The sequence below is a fragment of the Tamandua tetradactyla genome, chromosome 1 (assembly GCF_023851605.1).
Source record: "Tamandua tetradactyla isolate mTamTet1 chromosome 1, mTamTet1.pri, whole genome shotgun sequence".
In the NCBI taxonomy this organism is placed as follows: domain Eukaryota; kingdom Metazoa; phylum Chordata; class Mammalia; order Pilosa; family Myrmecophagidae; genus Tamandua; species Tamandua tetradactyla.
Window position 1 is genome coordinate 201,903,177 of NC_135327.1, and position 16,801 is coordinate 201,919,977.

Sequence of the window (16,801 nt, forward strand, 5' to 3'; positions counted from 1 at the left end):
CTTGCATTGATTGTACTTTTTTCCTGTATACCATCCATTTTCAACACCTTGCAATTTGTTCTCCCTCGTGCAAAAATGTTTTTATATTTGTACATTTAATCACCATCATTGTCCACTCTGGGTATTTCTAAGTTATACCATCTCAGTCTGTATCCTCTATCTAAGAATGAAGTTTTGATGCATGTGACTCACAGATGAAACTTGAAAACATCAAACTGAGTGAAATACGCCTGACACAAAGGGACAAATACTGAATGATCTCACTTATATGAAATAAGCAAAATAAACATATTCATGAAGTCAGAAACTAGAATACAGCTTACCATGGGCCAAGAGGGGTAGGGATATTGGGAGTTAATATTTAATTTGTCTAGAGTTTCTGTTTGGGGTGATGGAAAAATTTTGGCAAAATCAAAAAATGATGGGAATGGAGGCACAACTTTGCATATGTAATTAACATCACTGAGTTGCAGATTCAAAAAGAAGGAAATTTTTGTTTATATATATGTTACCACACACACACATACAAAAGCCCATGGAATTGTACAACATAATGTAAAGAGTGTGCAAATATTAATAGCATAATTATAATAATATTGATTCAAGAATTGTGGTAAGGGAGCTATACTACTGTAAAATGATACTAATAGTTAAAACTGTGTGTAATAGGTGGTTATTCAGAACTTTATACTTCCTGCTGTTTCTGTAGACCTGTAACCTATAATTCTGTAAAATAAAAAAATTTTAAAGAAAAATAAGTGCTGAAGAACGTATCAAGAGTGTGTCTTAAGCCCACAAAGCTAAGGGTATATTAAAAAGTTGGAGCACAGGACATTTTAAGGTGGTGAAACTATTCTATGCAATACTCTAATGGTAAATAAATAACATTATTCATTTACGCATTTGTCAAAACTGTAAAACTGCACTACACAAGTGATGTGACAATGGTGAAAATGTATGCAAGGGATGGCAGGGAAGTGGAGTATACGAGAATCTCTGTACTGCCTGCACAGTTTTTTCTGTAAATCTAAAACTTCTCGAAAAAATAAAGTCTGTTTTTTTGTTTGTTTGTTTTTTAACATGAAGGGAATTCTTCTATAAACCTCTCAGACCAGGGTTACCACATGGAGATTAATTCTTTCCCTGCTCTTACTCTATGTCTTTTGGAAACACAGATTTTCACCAGCTCAAAACAAGAAAATCTCCATTAACCCTTTCAGATTCTCCTTCTCATTACATATAAGCAATGTTTTTGAAGGCTATTATACAGGCTCTGTTAGCCATTTAAATTCTAAAGATGATTTAAGAGACAAGACCTTATTCTCAAAGAAAGTACAAAATAGAGGGGAGGTAAGACATAATGCAAATAACCACAAAATGAAATACTGAATGATAAGAACCAGAGAGAAAGGATAAGCATAGTGTTGACTTTGTGGCTCATGGTATGACTAAACGAGGTGATTTCCACAAAGAACTCAATACAGTGCCCAATGCGTCGTAAGCCTTCAATTAAAAAATAGAGAGCAGGGAGGGCCACGGTGGCTCAGCAGGCAGGAATGCTTGCCTGCGATGCCAGAGGACCCGTGTTCGATTTCCGATGCCTGCTCATGTAAAAAAATAAATAAATAAAATAGAGAGCTCACCTCCCTAGGAAAAGGGCAAGACAGAATCCATTTAGTCAGGCTTGGAAGCCTCAGCATCCTTTTAAGCCTCAAAATATTACAAAGGCAAAATATATTCCACACAGTAAACTGCAATAAGCAACTTTTCTTATGCATTTCACTGTCTTGCCTCTTTCTCCTGGCTAGTTCTCTTTTGACACAGTCCATCTTTCACATAGAATCTGAGGAGTTTCCCATCAGGAAACCTGTCTATATGTCTCACTGAGTGATGGATTCAGGAATCATAGTAGTAGGCATATTCTATCCTGCTTTTTCTTATCTAGTTTTGAAGAAGGAACATAATCTTTAGTTAAAAAGCTAAATATCCTGAACTAATCTAGGTGAAAACATTAAGACTTTACTCCCCAGCTCAGAATAAGCTTAGATGGGAGAGAGGAAAATGGTAGGAAGGTATGCAGATGGAGTGGGTGTTAGGGTGAGTGTAGGAAAGATGTACAACAAGAAAACATTTTCCACAATTTTAGGTTTTTACTTCTAGCTGCTCTAAGATACTAGAGACTAAAAGAAATATCAATTTACTGATTCAGAAATCATATTCATTTGTTAAACCCTACCTAAAGTTGTGGAATTGTAGCCCATATCAAACTCTGAAATCTGTTCTACAACTAATTGTTGTGTGGTACTTTCAAATTTATTGATTTTTGTATATATATATATATTATTTTTCACAATAAGGAAAAAAAGTCAATTGTGATGATAAAAAAATATTTATTTATTCTAGCCTCCTATAATCTGGAGCAGATAGAAGGAAAAATCTGAAAGGATGGTATGGTAGCCCGTGACAAACTCTGGGATGTGTCCTATAACCACTTGTTGAAGAGTGCTTTGAAAACTATTGCTTTTTTCTTTCTTTGCTTTGTGTATATATATCATATTACACAATAAAAAAAGTTTTAAAAAGAAATTAAAAAACAAGAAAGCATAGACTATTTTTAAAGTGCTTAGTAATTATTTTGTGAGTAAATGGAAAAATGGAGGAAGGAATGAGTGGAAACATGCATGCACGAATGAATGTGTAATCCATATTTACATGGTTCTTAATCCTATTTGCTAAATTTGGTAGGATTATCAAACCTTGGCATCTAGGAAACCCAGCCATCTCCAACAGCTTCTCCCTTGCAAGCAGTCCTGTGAAATGCCAGGTGTCTCACAACACACTTGTGGATACTGCCTTTGTAACCTCAGGGACCTGTGCTGGCTGAGCACCACTGCCGCTCCGGCTCCCTTACTGGTGCTGCTGTGCTCCTGCCCTCCACGCAGAGAGGGAAAGCTGGCGTTTCTCTTCTCTGCAGCACTGGTGTTTTCTGGAGGCACCAGAACCATGCTGCATGTTTGAGACCCCACCCTCTTCAGTGTTGGAGCTCTTTCAGTTTTCCTCTAAGGCTCAAGATAATAGTAGCAGAGTGAATTGGGTCTGATATGCAGCTGGTGCGGTCCCATGAGAGCTAAATCCTTCAGAGAAAACAGGAGGATGAGGAGATGACATAGATCAAGACTGTAACAATGAATTCCTCTGTCTCAATCAAGAATAAAGGATGAAAAAATAAAGGAACAACAGGAAACAATATATTCCTGTAGTATATCTGTAGTATAGTCTCTAAGAAGTCAGAGATAAAAGAAGGTTTATGATAAAAGCAATGCTAGACTGAGAACTAAAAAACTATATTCTGATCCTGTCTCCAGTTACTCAGGAAAAACAAAAAACAGCAGACTTTTATATTTGAATTTACACAAAACTGGCAGTGCTGCCAACCAACAACATAGCAATAGTAATGTGATATACCAGTGATTCGCAATGATTGGTTTGTTTTTTTTATTCATTCGTGCATTCATTCATTCATTTAGTGGACACAGACTACTTTTAGCATCTGATAAAAACTATAAATCCTCTCTATGGGTAAATTTCCATATGAACATACCCACAAAATTTTTCAAACAATTGCCAGTTAAACTCTGATTAAGAATTCCCAAACATTCAGTTAGAACTTTCCATTTTTCAAAGCGCTTTAATTTCTATTTTTTATACCACTCTCTTCTTAAATAAAATAAACATATTCAGCAACTCAAGACCTACCCTAAATCAGGATATCAAAAATATAAAAGAAAGTATGTATTGGTACCAACCTCAAAACTCTTATACATAGGAAATCCTGGATTACCTTAAAAGTCCATTTTCTTTTTCAAAATCAAAACATCAAATCTGATGGGCAGGCCATAGAGGCTCAGTGGCAAGAGTTCTTGCCTGCCATGCCAGAGACCCAAGTTCGATTCCCAGTGCCTGCCTATGTTAAGACAAACAAACAAACAAACAAAAACGAGCCTGCAAGAAAAGACTGGGGGAAGGCAGCAAAGGCAAAGGGACAAGTGGATTTAATTCAACATTTCCTCAAAACCATTAACAGTACAAAGTTTTGGGAACAACAGAAATTCTAAAACAAAACAAACTCCCCTTAGCCTCATTAGATCCAGTCCAGTTAGAGTTGGCCAACTTTAATTCAGGAGGCAGATTTCCAAAGCTCTTGAGGGAAAGTGCTGACCTCAGGGTAATAACATGCCAATAAGAGGAAAATACTTCAGTAAGCAAGAGGTTGGCCTCAGAAGTCCCAGGGTCACTGGGCATTCCCCACCGAGACCTAGCACTGAACCTGGGAGAGGATGGAGGGGGCAGAGAAGCTGATCACACCCTGGAGGAAGAGGGTGGCTCCTTGGGAGATGGGCCGGGAACAATTACAGGGTGACCGAGATGAATTCAGAGAGGAATGATGATGGATTCCCTCATATCGGGAGCAATCAGCATAATTTATTTTCAAATCAGCAGTGAGACAGGGAGGCATGCATGCCTGACGCATGGGCAGACTGTGTGACAGAAATTGTTTTTTAAACAGTTGCCTCTGAAAATATGACTCTCTTCCTGACACCCAGAATAATGAGGCCTTGATTATCTGTCAAGCTTGTAAAATCAGCAGTAGTTATTGAGAGTATGCTAGCCAGTTGAATTTACCCATTTCCAAAGTGTTCTTTTTTTTTCCTTTCAGTAGACTCACTCTTTGTTTTCCTAATGCCCTTTCCTCTGTTTCTTTGGAATTGCTGTTTCCTGCCCTTTTGAGAAGCTGCATACTTTTTCCTGTGTCTACTAGGCAGTGGAGGGCAAAAAGTAACTGCACAAGATAGACAAATCACAAGAAGAAATTCAGCCACATCGGAGGCCAAATAATCTACTGATAAAGCTTCTGGAAGGTAGTCCCTCTGAGAGCTATTTTTCTCTGCTACATTTTGTATGTACTTTTTGGTTCTAACTCAAAGAAAATTGACAGAAACAGAATAGGTTTAGGCTGATGTGAAGCTGGCTGTGTCTTTCCCGATATATTTTATCCACCTACTTATGGAAAATAATGAAAAGGAAAAGAGAGGAAATATGCTTTTTTCTTTTGGAAGGCATATCTTTGTACTGTTAAAAGTGGACTTGATCCAGGAAGTCTATAAAACATAAGAGTATAAAAAAGTATGAGCTGATGGCAAAGAAGAGGGGTAGTTGGAAAGGTCACTGCAGGCCAAGTGTCCCCCTACTCTGAATCCATTGTCTCTAATTGCTCAACTGGCCTGGATCCCACTTAGTGTTTCATTTATTGTTTCATGTTTATTGCTTCATCTAAAGAGTAACCTCCATGAGGGAAGGATTATAGTACAGTGCAAAGAATATTTGGAATCAAAAGACCTACTTTTGAATTCTGGCTCTGCTATACAATTCTAGATAGTCAATGAATCTTTCTTTGCTTCATTCTTCTCTTCTATAAATTAGGAATTCATTCAATTCATTCCTTCAATAAATATTCAGTGCTTATATTATGCAATGAATAATATAATATTATTATGTTATAATAATATAATTGAGGGATGAAAAGATGAATCAAAAAAGAGATTCTGTCATTGGGAAGCCTGCAAGAGTAGTTGATGTAAAGACCAAATGAGATGAGAGATGGTACCTTACAATTCTAAATGTTGAAATGTAAGATGTTCTTATTATACTTCTTGTTTTCCCCCAAATCTCAGCTATGAGATTTTGCATTTAGAATATACTCAGTGTTTGCTAATTGATTAAGGTTTACTGACTTTGGCCAAAAAACTTACAATGTTTTCTTATCTAGGAAGTATACATTTAAAATCCCATTGTACCCAAACCAGTGATAACACCTTAAGTCTTACATTACTTTCTCCAAATAATCTATGGTGTAGAAGGACTTACCTTTTTGTAGTCACTCCGAAGAAAGAGCAGTGAAGTGTTTCGAATAATAAGTGAGCACAAAGGCAGCTCTTGAGCAAAACAATCTTAGAACTTGTTATGCCTGAGATGGCAGCCAAGACCTTGACCTCAAAGGAAGCAGCACCTTAAATCACTCCCTCAAAAATTCACTGACACAAAATAATTTTCTCCTTCTAAAGCATGCTGTTTGTTGCAATATGCAGGAACATTTTGATAAATCTCTCATTCTGTTCCAAGAAACTATGAAATCTATTCTATTGTCAGCCAAATGAAACGGCAAACTCAAGAACAGGGCAATTGGCTGTAACTTGACTGTTTGGCATAGTTGTGGGGCAGAAATTCCATCTCCCACAGATCTCTTTTGCTGCTTCATGATGGAAGAGAGCTGTGATGGTGGTGATTGCATGAGGTGGATAGAAAGGAGCATGGCCAAGTGATCCTCAGTTGTTAGCACTACTGTGAAAAAAGCCAAGTGCCATTCCATTCATTTCTTCCATCAGTCACAGGTAGGTCTAATTCTAAAATAGAACTCTTGAGGCAAGCTATTGCATTCAATTCTTCTTTTCAGTATGTAAACACCTCCTTCTACTATCACCTTTATTATAATAATGCAGTTTAAAATTTTTCTTGGTAAAAAAATTAGATGAAGAAACACATATGCAGCATGATGTAATTATATTTGATGGCCACATAGTAGTACATCATGGCAGCTAAGCTCTGAGGGAAGTAAAAAATATTTTCACTTCTTAATAGTTATTTAGCCAGCTTCCAGAAAGGGAGCTGTCAGAAAGCCCTTGGGATAAAGGACAAAATACCCCCATGGGCAGACTTGTCTTGTGGAGTGTCCAGGCCCAGATTCTACTCCCAGCTGCATCACTACTGAGCTCTGTAACCATAGACCACTCTTTTAAGCGCTCTGTGTTACAGTCAACAGCTTAATTTATTAATCATAATTACAATCATACCTAAACTATAATGCCAAATCTTAGGTTTCAGTGTAAGATGTGTGAATAAACATTGTTCTATCACAATGTAAGAGGTTTCTACGGTGATTATTTGAGCTTAAATATTCAAATGGATAAAAAGCTTGGTCAATGAATTAGGCCTGGACTGGGCCTCAGATCTAATAGTGGTTGGAATAACTGGGAAATCACAGTCCTGAGAGTTCTACATCTATAAAATGGGGGCTGACAGCTCCTGAATGCTACCCCTATTAATTGGTACAAAATACATGATAACATATTTTGTTAATTGTGTAAAGTATTTTATGAATATGAGATTATTGCTTCTGTATTTCTTATTAAGTTTTCCTGCTCCTATAACAAACTAGAAATTTGAATAACTTCCATAGCTTGTTTGTTGGGAATAAGGCTGGAGAAAGAGTGGAATTTTGTGACAGCTATCCTGTTTTCCATATTCCTCATCAAACTTTGTGAATGGAGATGCAACTGAGGTATCCCTTGGTGGTAGTGGAACTCCATTTTCACAAAAGATTTTGCACCTCCAGATGCAGAAGTTGGTCATTTGATCTAAAGAAACACATATTAGAATGTGGAAACATTCAGGAAAATGTAAATGAAAATTATACAGAGGTTAGCAGGAAATTGGAAAGAAGGGAGAGAGAGAGGAGAGAGAGAGAGAGAGAGAGAGAGAGAGAGAGAGAGAGAGAGAGAGAGAGAGAGAAATGCCAATAGTTGGGAGGGAGGAAATTTTGAAAATACTTGATAAAAGAATGAACATCTTCACTAAAATAGAAAAAAAAATCAATAATTATATGGGTTTCTCATAAGGCTTTAGAAAGTTAAAGGCAATATAAACAAAGGACTACAGAGCGTGGTTTGAAGCTGTATGTACCACAGAAAGACATGCTCTTAAATTTATCCATTCCTGTGGTGGTGGACCCATTTTTAAGCAGGATCTTTTGATGAGGCTACTTCATTTAAGGTTAACCCACCTCATTCAGGATGGATTTTAATTCTTTTACTGGAGGCCTTTGTAAGAGAATGAAATTCAGACAAAAAGAGAGAAAGACACAGCAGCAAGAAGCTGAAACCAATGAAACCTGGAAGTGTGGAAGAGACCAGGAGATGCCACCTTGTGCTTTGTCATATGGCAAAGGAGCCAAGGATTGCTGGTAGGTGGTCTTTGGGAAGAAAGTAACATGTTGATGATGCCTTGATTTGGACATCTCCCATTGTTTAAGCTGAACCATTTCATGGTATTGCTTGAAGCAGCCTAGGGAATTAAAACAGCATCCTAGAACGTAAAGAGCATTGAAATTTTAGCAAGAAGAAATAGACTAAAACCCAGACCAAGTCACTTATTAACCGAATAACTATGAGCAGGTTTTGTAATTGTCCTGCGACTGAGTGTGCTTGTCTGTAAAACAGAGCTAAGGATCTGTAGTAGTCAGGTTCAGGTGTCAAGTTGGCCAGGTGATGGTGCCCAGCTCTGTTGCTCTGGGCTCAAATCATCAGCATGTGAAATTCATCTATGCAGATTACATCTGCAATCAGCTTAGAGGAGTGCCTTCTGCAATGTGACATTTAATTAATTAGCTGGAGGCTTAATAGGAGTCAGAAACAGCTCAGCAGCCCAGCTCAACTCAGTTCAGAGCCAACATAGCCCCAGACATTTAGAGATGCAGAAAGAAATCTCCCTGGGGAAAACTGCTTGAACCCAGAAGCCGGGCTAGAGGACCAGGAAACATTGCTGTGTGCCTTTCCCTGTGACAGAGAAACACAGATGAAAGTTAGCTGTCTTTCCTCTGAGTTTATTCAGTTACAAACTGTAAATTTGTAACTGAATAAATCCCCTTTATAAAAGCCAGCCCATCTCTGGTGTATTGCATTTGGCAACCTTAGCAAACTAAGACAAGTTCCCTGTCTCCCTCACACACCTGTGGTGAAGGTCAATGTAGAAGCCAGGGTTATATCAGAGAAGCAGATCCATACTTATATTGATTATAAGGAGTTTATTTAAGTGATTTGACCATGCACAATTGTGGTAGCTGGCTGTGAGGATGTTGTTTCTGTCTGAGGCTGGGATGTTGGAGCCTGAAATCCAAGGGCAGATAGTTAGATCTAAAGGAAGATAAAAGTGGAGTGGGGGAGAGAGGGAAAACCAGAATGAGAGGGTGAGCTGGAAGCCACAGAACAGACTGGAACTGCATAGAACTTAACATGCATCAATCCCAGGAATCACAGAAACTGAAAGAGGATTGGAGGGCAGCTAGAGATGCTATAGGCCAAGCTGCTACCCCACACCAACCAGGGGAGCCAGTAGATAAGTATGCATGAGTGAAAACTGTAATAGAACCTCGTGCCCTGCTCTGAACTTCCCAGTGTAAAAAGGCAAGATGGCCACTGCTCCACTTTCACCTTCCAAATACTCACAAGTGTCTCTTGTGAGCCACTCTAACTTGGAACTATGCAGAGAAGGGAATTCTGGGAAACATAGTTTGAATTTACTCAAGTTGATGCAACCCATATCCTTCAAAGTTGGTGAGCTAAGACACTGTAGACACTATTTCTGGCCCCTGAAACTCAGTCTACTGAAGAAGGCAACTTATAAACAGCTTTTGAGGCTAAGTGCCAAACTAAAGCTATGTCCATAAAAGCATACAATCAGAAAGCGGAAGGAAACAAAAGAGATCTGCTCTATGAGGTACTTGGGGAGCGGGAGCATAGAGGGAGGTGATTAATGAATTATGTGGTAGAAGCCTTTATAGAGGAGCAAACATTTGAAGAATAAATGGTGGGTTTATCAGAAGCGAGAATGATGACTCAGTTTGTTATTAAATTGCATCACATATCACACTAAGAGATGTGCTATAAGCTACATATATTTCTAACAGTTTTTCATTACCACTAGGGAGGACAACTTGTCTTTATATAACGCCTTTATTAGCACCCTTGGAAGTCACCAAATAAAGGGCTGAATGGACTTTGTCTGGCTCAGCATCTTAGTTTGCCAGAAGTACCACAGAATAGTTGCCTTAAACAATAGAAATTTATTGTCTCACAGTTCTAGAGAATAGAAATCCAAAGTCAAGACAACAGCAGTTCCATGCTGACTTTTTTTTTTGTCAGTCACCGGGAATGAAACCCAGGTCTCTGGCATGGCAGGCGAGAAGTCTGCCACTGAGCCACCATCACCCCGCCCCCAGGCTGACTTTTAAAGAGGAGGATCCATTCCATGCCTCTCCCCTGACTTCTGGTGGGTGACCAAAAATCCATGGTATTCTTTGGTTGCTTGTGGTGGCATAATTCAATTCCTGCCTCTGACCATCTCTCTCTCTGTTTCTATCTCTGTCTCCATCTCTCTGTGTCTAAATTTCCTCCCCTTATACAGACATGAGTCATATCAGATTAGGGCCCATCCTGACCCAGTTTGGCCTCATCTTAATGAACAATATTTTCAAAGATCCTCTTCAGAGATGGAGTTACATTTGCAGAACTGGGATTAGGACTTGAACAAGCCTTTCGGTGAGACCCAGTTCAGTCTGTAACACCTAGTGTGGCAACTCTTGTATTCTTATGAAATAACATCAATCTGGAGTCTGGGAAATTATGAAATAGTGTATAGACCAGAGTATAAACATGGTTGAGGTACCTGGAAAACCAGCTCCTAAAAGTGGCCAATTTGGAAGCCTTTGTTTTGATAGAATAGAATAGATCTTAAAGGCGAAGCATTCACACAGTGGGCCAGTATAGACATAACATGTAAATAAATGTGGCTTCTTTATCTGTGAAATAAAACTTGTGAATTTATTTTGTTATACAGTTATTTGATATTGATATTTAAAACATACATTGGTAGACTTACCAATGTTGGCTTTTTCTCTGGTGTTTCATATGGCTAACCTATTTGATTTTTTTTCAATCTGAGACCTTTGAAAGGCATCAAGATTCTGAAATTAGGCTTTTTTCCTACATATGTGACAATATATGAAAGAAAACTCGAATAGGTACAATGATCAATGCCCAGATACAAATTTTCATGTGAAACAGACATTTCTTAATGTATTTGTTTCCCTTCTTTTGCATTAATTTAACAGAATTATTCAGGTTGCTATTAATAAAAGATAATCAAAAGAGTGTTTATAACTCAGCATGGTAGCAGCCTGGGATTTAACTCAAAGGTTTCTGGAAATGTGTCCTACGAAGCTATATACTTGTGTATATGTGTACATATATATTCACATGAATATATATAGTGGCTTTGTTCAGTTTAATGCTATAATCTAACTTTTAAAATAAGCACCTACATAAAAAAAAACTCTCAAAGAATGGGTCAAGAGCAATTGAAAATGATCTTGGAACAGGTGTTGCATGAAAATCTTTGATCTTGAAGACCCTTTTAAAAGTGTCAGAAAGAAAGTACATGTTTAAGTCAAAGACAAAACACCAAAAGTATCATTTTCTAAAGTAAGAGAGGTTTTTTGTTTAATGCAAGCTTTGCTCTATTGTCTGATATTACATGGAAAACAACTGGAGACAATAAAATCTGAGGAATTAGATGTGTGTGACACACAGGAACAATATTTTTTACTTGAACCACTGATGCTATGTAAAGAGACACAACAGATAAACAGTACAGAGGAATGAGTGCTTTAAAAAAATTATGCTGAAACATAGACAATTATTTTTCTGTTATTCACTGCAACTGCCTAAACTGGTTTTAGATGCAACCGTCAAAGAAGTTGGAAAACCAAAAAATGTGGAAGGGTTAAAGGAGGAAGAAATGGTAGATATTTTAGCAGTTGATATCCAAGTTGTTTAGTTCCAATTCTTCAGTGCCTTTAACACTTGCCCACCTAATCCAGTGAAGGGACCCAAAAGTAGTGTGAAGTCAGGCACCCTCACTTAATCAGGGGAAATAGAATTTAGAGTTGGACTCCTTAACTTATTCAGAAAATATGAATTAATATTAATTAAACATACTGTAACCCAGACACTTAGGTATTGGGGGTCCATTGCTGGGTAGGATTGGTATAGTACATGCCCAATGAGTTTACAATTCATCAAAAAAGACAAGTGGCAAGCCAAAGCAGCATTGTCAAGTGTTTTTGGTCACATGACTCCTTTTACCCCCCAAAACTGCAGAAGACACCAAAGACAATGTCAATGTGAGTTATTTAGATCAATATTGGATGTATTAGAAATTAAAATATAAAATTTTAAAAAGTATTTATGAATTAATAAAATATTCACATAAATATTTTATAAATAGATCTTTTGAAATGACACCCTTTTGGGAAATAGATACATTTTCCAAAACTAATTAAAAATGCTGAGAGAAGTGACATTGCTTTACATTTTCACAAATCTCTCTAAGGTTTGGCTTAACAGAAGATGGTTGGATTCTTATGTACGCTTCTGCATTTCATCTCTTGTGGTATGTTCCTTTTGTCTGTGAAGAAAATTCAACTTCATACAAATATGTAGCAGGAAAAGGGAAGAGCAATTTAGTTGCCCTTTCAGATAATCATAGATGTTCTTTTTGGACACTTAAGAATTTGACAAGTAATCATTTCTTAAAAGTCAGTTACAGTGTGTAAATCTGTTACGATAAAATCCATTGGTCTATCATATAACTTGAATGGGCCTTTTCCCTATCCATGGTTTTGTACCCTTATATGTTGCTCATTTGCCCATGTTATATTATGTTATTTTCATAACTACATACATTTAGTTATGAAGATCTTCCAAATGTTGACTCATTATACAATATTAAACAATTACATTTGTTAATATCTCCACTGTTCTCATCAGAAAAGTCTTTAAGTATTGGGAAGCTCTCAAACTCACAAGTGGCAAATAAAATTCCCCCAAATTCTAGCTTTCACTTGAAAGCTTGACTTTTATTATTGGCAACAAACATTCCCCATTGTTTCCCTTGAAGTGACAGGTTTTCTTTGTTATTTTCCAAAATAAAAGTCTGCCAAATACCAAAGTCTGAATAACCATAGTTTGTCAATTGTTCTTTCAAGTGAAAATGGAGTTCCAAGAAAAAAGCAGTTAGCTCAGCCTGCAACTCAATTACAAAGTGCTTTTCTGGAGACAACTATCATACTTTTGTGTGCTGCAGAAGTGTTTTATGTGTACTTCCCATTACATTACACAGCACATTAAAAAGAGATATACTTGAGTTGAATTTAATATTTTATACTGCTTCACCAAGAACATTGTTAAGTAAACTGGTATTTTTGTTTGTTTATTTTACTGGATGTCCATGATTGTAAAGACTGCAATGACTAGTAGTGTAGTTTGATGGTTCTGCTTTGATTAATGCTACAGCACTAGCATTTTTACATACCAATTCTTTTGCACCATCAATGCAGATGCCAGTACAATGAATGAGGCAAATAATGACCTGGCATTATTAAGAAAATAGTTTTTATCTGTGGACACTCTAGGAAAGGTCTTTAGGATCCCCAGGGTTCCCAGGCTACACTTTGAGGACCATTTATCTAAAGAGTTAAAAGTGATATAAGACAGGGCAGGCCCTGGTGGCTCAGCAGGCAGAGTTCTAGCCAGCCATGCTGGAGACCCGCTACCTGCCCATGTAAAAAAAAAAGTGATACAAGACAAACACATGGCCTGAGCACCTAACTTCTCCTGAAGGGTAAAGGAAGCCTTCCTAGAATGTAGTACCCTAATACAAATATCTAAAAAGGAGTAAGAAGTATTAAATAGTGAAAGGGAGTGAGAATAATATGCCAGATGGAGAGTAGTCTTTGCAAAAAAGGAATTCATATTTTGCCTTGTTCCTTTACTGGGTACCTCTGAGTAAATTGCCTCATCTGCTTGAGTCTCATTTTCTCCATCTGTAAAATAAGATGCCAATTATTACCACAAAGTTGTTCTGAGGGCTAAATGATAGATCATTTGTAAAGTATCTGGCCCAAACTTTGGTACATAGCCAACACTCAATAAATGTCAGTTCCTTCCTTTTGCTTACATAGCAGATCCTGATTGTACAATGTGAAATAAGAAAGGTAGATCTTTGTAATAAAGACTTGACATTTTTACCCCATCCCCTCCAAGAAAATTTATTAACATTTCTCTTTGATTGTATAAAGCTATGCTTGTAGCCCAAGAATTTTCCTATTGAAAATATCATATTGAATTCAACTAATAAGTATGATGATAATAAGGTTCTACTTACCTGAGCACTCAAACTTAGGTATTTATGAACTTCTTTGAGCTTTATTACGATTTTCAGAGCCCAGGATAATAAAAGGTCTGAAATATTTTATATACAGTAGAAAGTTACTACCGTGAAACTAAAATTTGCATATTTCTATGCTGGTCATTGTCCAATATAATTATTTTGGGGAATAAGATTCAAAATATCAGATCCAAAAACATCCATGGGGATAAACCACAAAATCCTGGGGAAACTGAAGAAGGGGCTGATAAAAGTTTTTGTGTAATTATTTATGGATCCATGAAAAAATAGAGTCCAAATGGCCTATTATATCAAACAAGCTACACTATGTTGAAGTTAAATTTCAAATATATATATATATATATATATATATATATATATATATACATGCACATATTTTAAAATTTAAAATAGATTCTACATAGTGAATTTTCCAACCTGTTATTCAAGTAATAGACAATTAGAAATGGGTGCGATATAGCAAAAATTCTGTGGAACCTGGGAGTTCTGTGACTTTGATCAAGGTATTATACTGCTAAAATTGAATGACAATATTCATAAAAAAAACCTTCTCAATTTTAGGTTGACTCCATACATTTTTCTTAAATTTTTATTCTTGACACTGATTGTCATATCGGGTTCTAATCAAAGTAGTATTTGATGTAGCACCAAAGTTTCCCTAAAGTCTTGCAATGAGCAACGTGCTTCCAGTTACCCTTACATCTGAAGATGTTTGTCAGTTCCTCTCTGTGAAGATACATAAGCTGAAATAACACTCAGAACTCATGATACCAGAACTTTCATTCTAGAGATACAGAAACTAAGATTCCAAGCATCCTTTAGCTCTTCCTCTGCCCTCTAGTAAAGATAACTCTTTTAGACTACTCACCATCTCTCTTTAAAAGCTGATTCAAATGGATTCTCTTCTGTAAAGCCTTCCCCAACCCTCTTCATCAGAATTAATCATTCCCTCTTCTCTGCTTCCCAAATGTTTCACAGACTTCTGATCATTTTAAAGGATTTTTCCTACACTATAAATATATTACTTTATAATCATATATCTATTATGCCACTTACCATTATCTAAGCAGTTGTTTACAAGATATATTCTCCATTAGTTTTAGAGATTCCTAAGAAAATATGTTGTCTTATTTGATTTATCCTTGTTTCTCCCAGCAGATAGTACAGGAGCTTACATGAAGTGGATGTTCAATAAGCATTTATTAAGCTGAATTAAGTGATTTTTTTCAAGATTAAGCAATGAGTATGTGACATCCAAATTGCTGTTCCAGTTTGTAGCTCACTGACTTTTCCTGTATGTGATATTCCCTATTCTATAAAGTTAGCTACATGTTCAGCGACTATGTGCCCTCTTATCTGCAACTTTCAGTTAAATCAGACACTTTGAGTCTGTTTGTACAGAGGGATGAAACATAAAATCCAGAAGGGAGACTCCAGAAAACTTTCATGAAGATGGCCACAATCACCGGCCACTTATGCACAATATTACATATCCCACTCCAAGATGGCCCCTGTGGGCCCCTTACCAGTAGATATCGACAGATACATTACCATGCTTTGACCAAGCCTTTCTTTTGCCCTAATCAAAAAATATATACTCTAACAGCTGGCACTCCAAATCCTTTCTCTTTGTAAAATGTATTCCTGGCTCCCCTCCCAGGATCTGGTGGCAGCCCACAGATTTTTCAGGACAATCCACTATCTATACTGTCAATGTATAAAATTGGCCTTAACGAGAGAGCTGGCTAGCTGGGCTGTTGTCCAATGGAGTAAGCAAGTCTAGACATAGCACTCATGTTCATTGGAATGTTCATATTAGAACAAGTCACCCTTTCCTAACTGCTGTGTCATAGGATTTTCAGCAAGGACACCATTCTTGAGGATCACCTATATTGACTCCATTCTATTATAAAGCTAATCCCCAACAACAAGCTTGTGAGCTCCTATGGCCAGAAAGAGAGGCTTTACAATGCCAAATTTCCACAAAAACCAGAGTGACTAAAAGCTACTGTAGCTCAACATTCCCTGAGGTGTCTTGTGAAAACATTCAGCAGCTTAACAGGGTACTTAGTTTGTAAAAAAGTTTGTCTCCCCAGCCCATGTCTGCAATAAAAAAAAAGCATTCAACATCTTGGGATTACAAGAGCAACAATTAAAGCAAAGCCTAAAAGCTGACCTCTATCTCTTCAGAAGCCTGCGCTCTTGCCTCCTTGAGAAACTATTTTAGACTTAGGTGCCAATTTTTGCATAAGCCCTGAACCTCCCCTTAGCAAACAAAGGCTAAAGAAAAATTCAGGGGCCTCCCTGGACTGAACATAAACAGGGAGGTGGGGGAAGGGGTAGCATCTGATGAAAGGTGGTTTGGGGAACAGATCCACAATCCACTCTGCTGCAAGGTTTCCCCTCCACTCTTTTCAAACTAAAAAGGGAAACATGAAGCTTTTCCACACAATCCCTTTGGTCAACTTAGCAAGGATGGCACTTTAGAGACTCTTTTTCACATTCTCCTGTTATAAGTTTGACTTGAAAGTGTTCTTTAATGTCTTGAAAGCAAAAAGCAAATTGAAGAAATAGTTCAAGACACTTTGATGGGCGTGGGAGCTGCTTGGGGCCTTTAGCTGCAGTGCAGCAGTGAAAAGAAAAGCCTTTGTAGCTGGGTGGT

The 16,801-nt window shown here is 37.3% G+C and overlaps 1 long non-coding RNA gene across 6 annotated transcripts in view; it reads right to left on the minus strand.

Moving 5' to 3' along the window:
* LOC143674838 (uncharacterized) overlaps window positions 1-16,801 on the minus strand; it is a 122,359-nt gene that overhangs the window by 74,331 nt on the left and 31,227 nt on the right. Inside the window, exons 2-3 of one of the 6 annotated variants that reach the window (XR_013171232.1) lie at window positions 14,116-14,192; window positions 13,731-13,774 (exon numbers count right to left, since the gene is read on the minus strand). The exons of 1 other annotated variant lie outside the window; for it this stretch is intronic. This is a non-coding gene — a long non-coding RNA (uncharacterized LOC143674838). Of the gene's footprint in view, window positions 1-5,925; window positions 6,363-13,730; window positions 13,775-14,115; window positions 14,193-16,801 lie in introns of those variants that run through there. 4 more of the 6 variants (XR_013171238.1, XR_013171237.1, XR_013171236.1 and 1 more) reach the window with 4 other exon arrangements.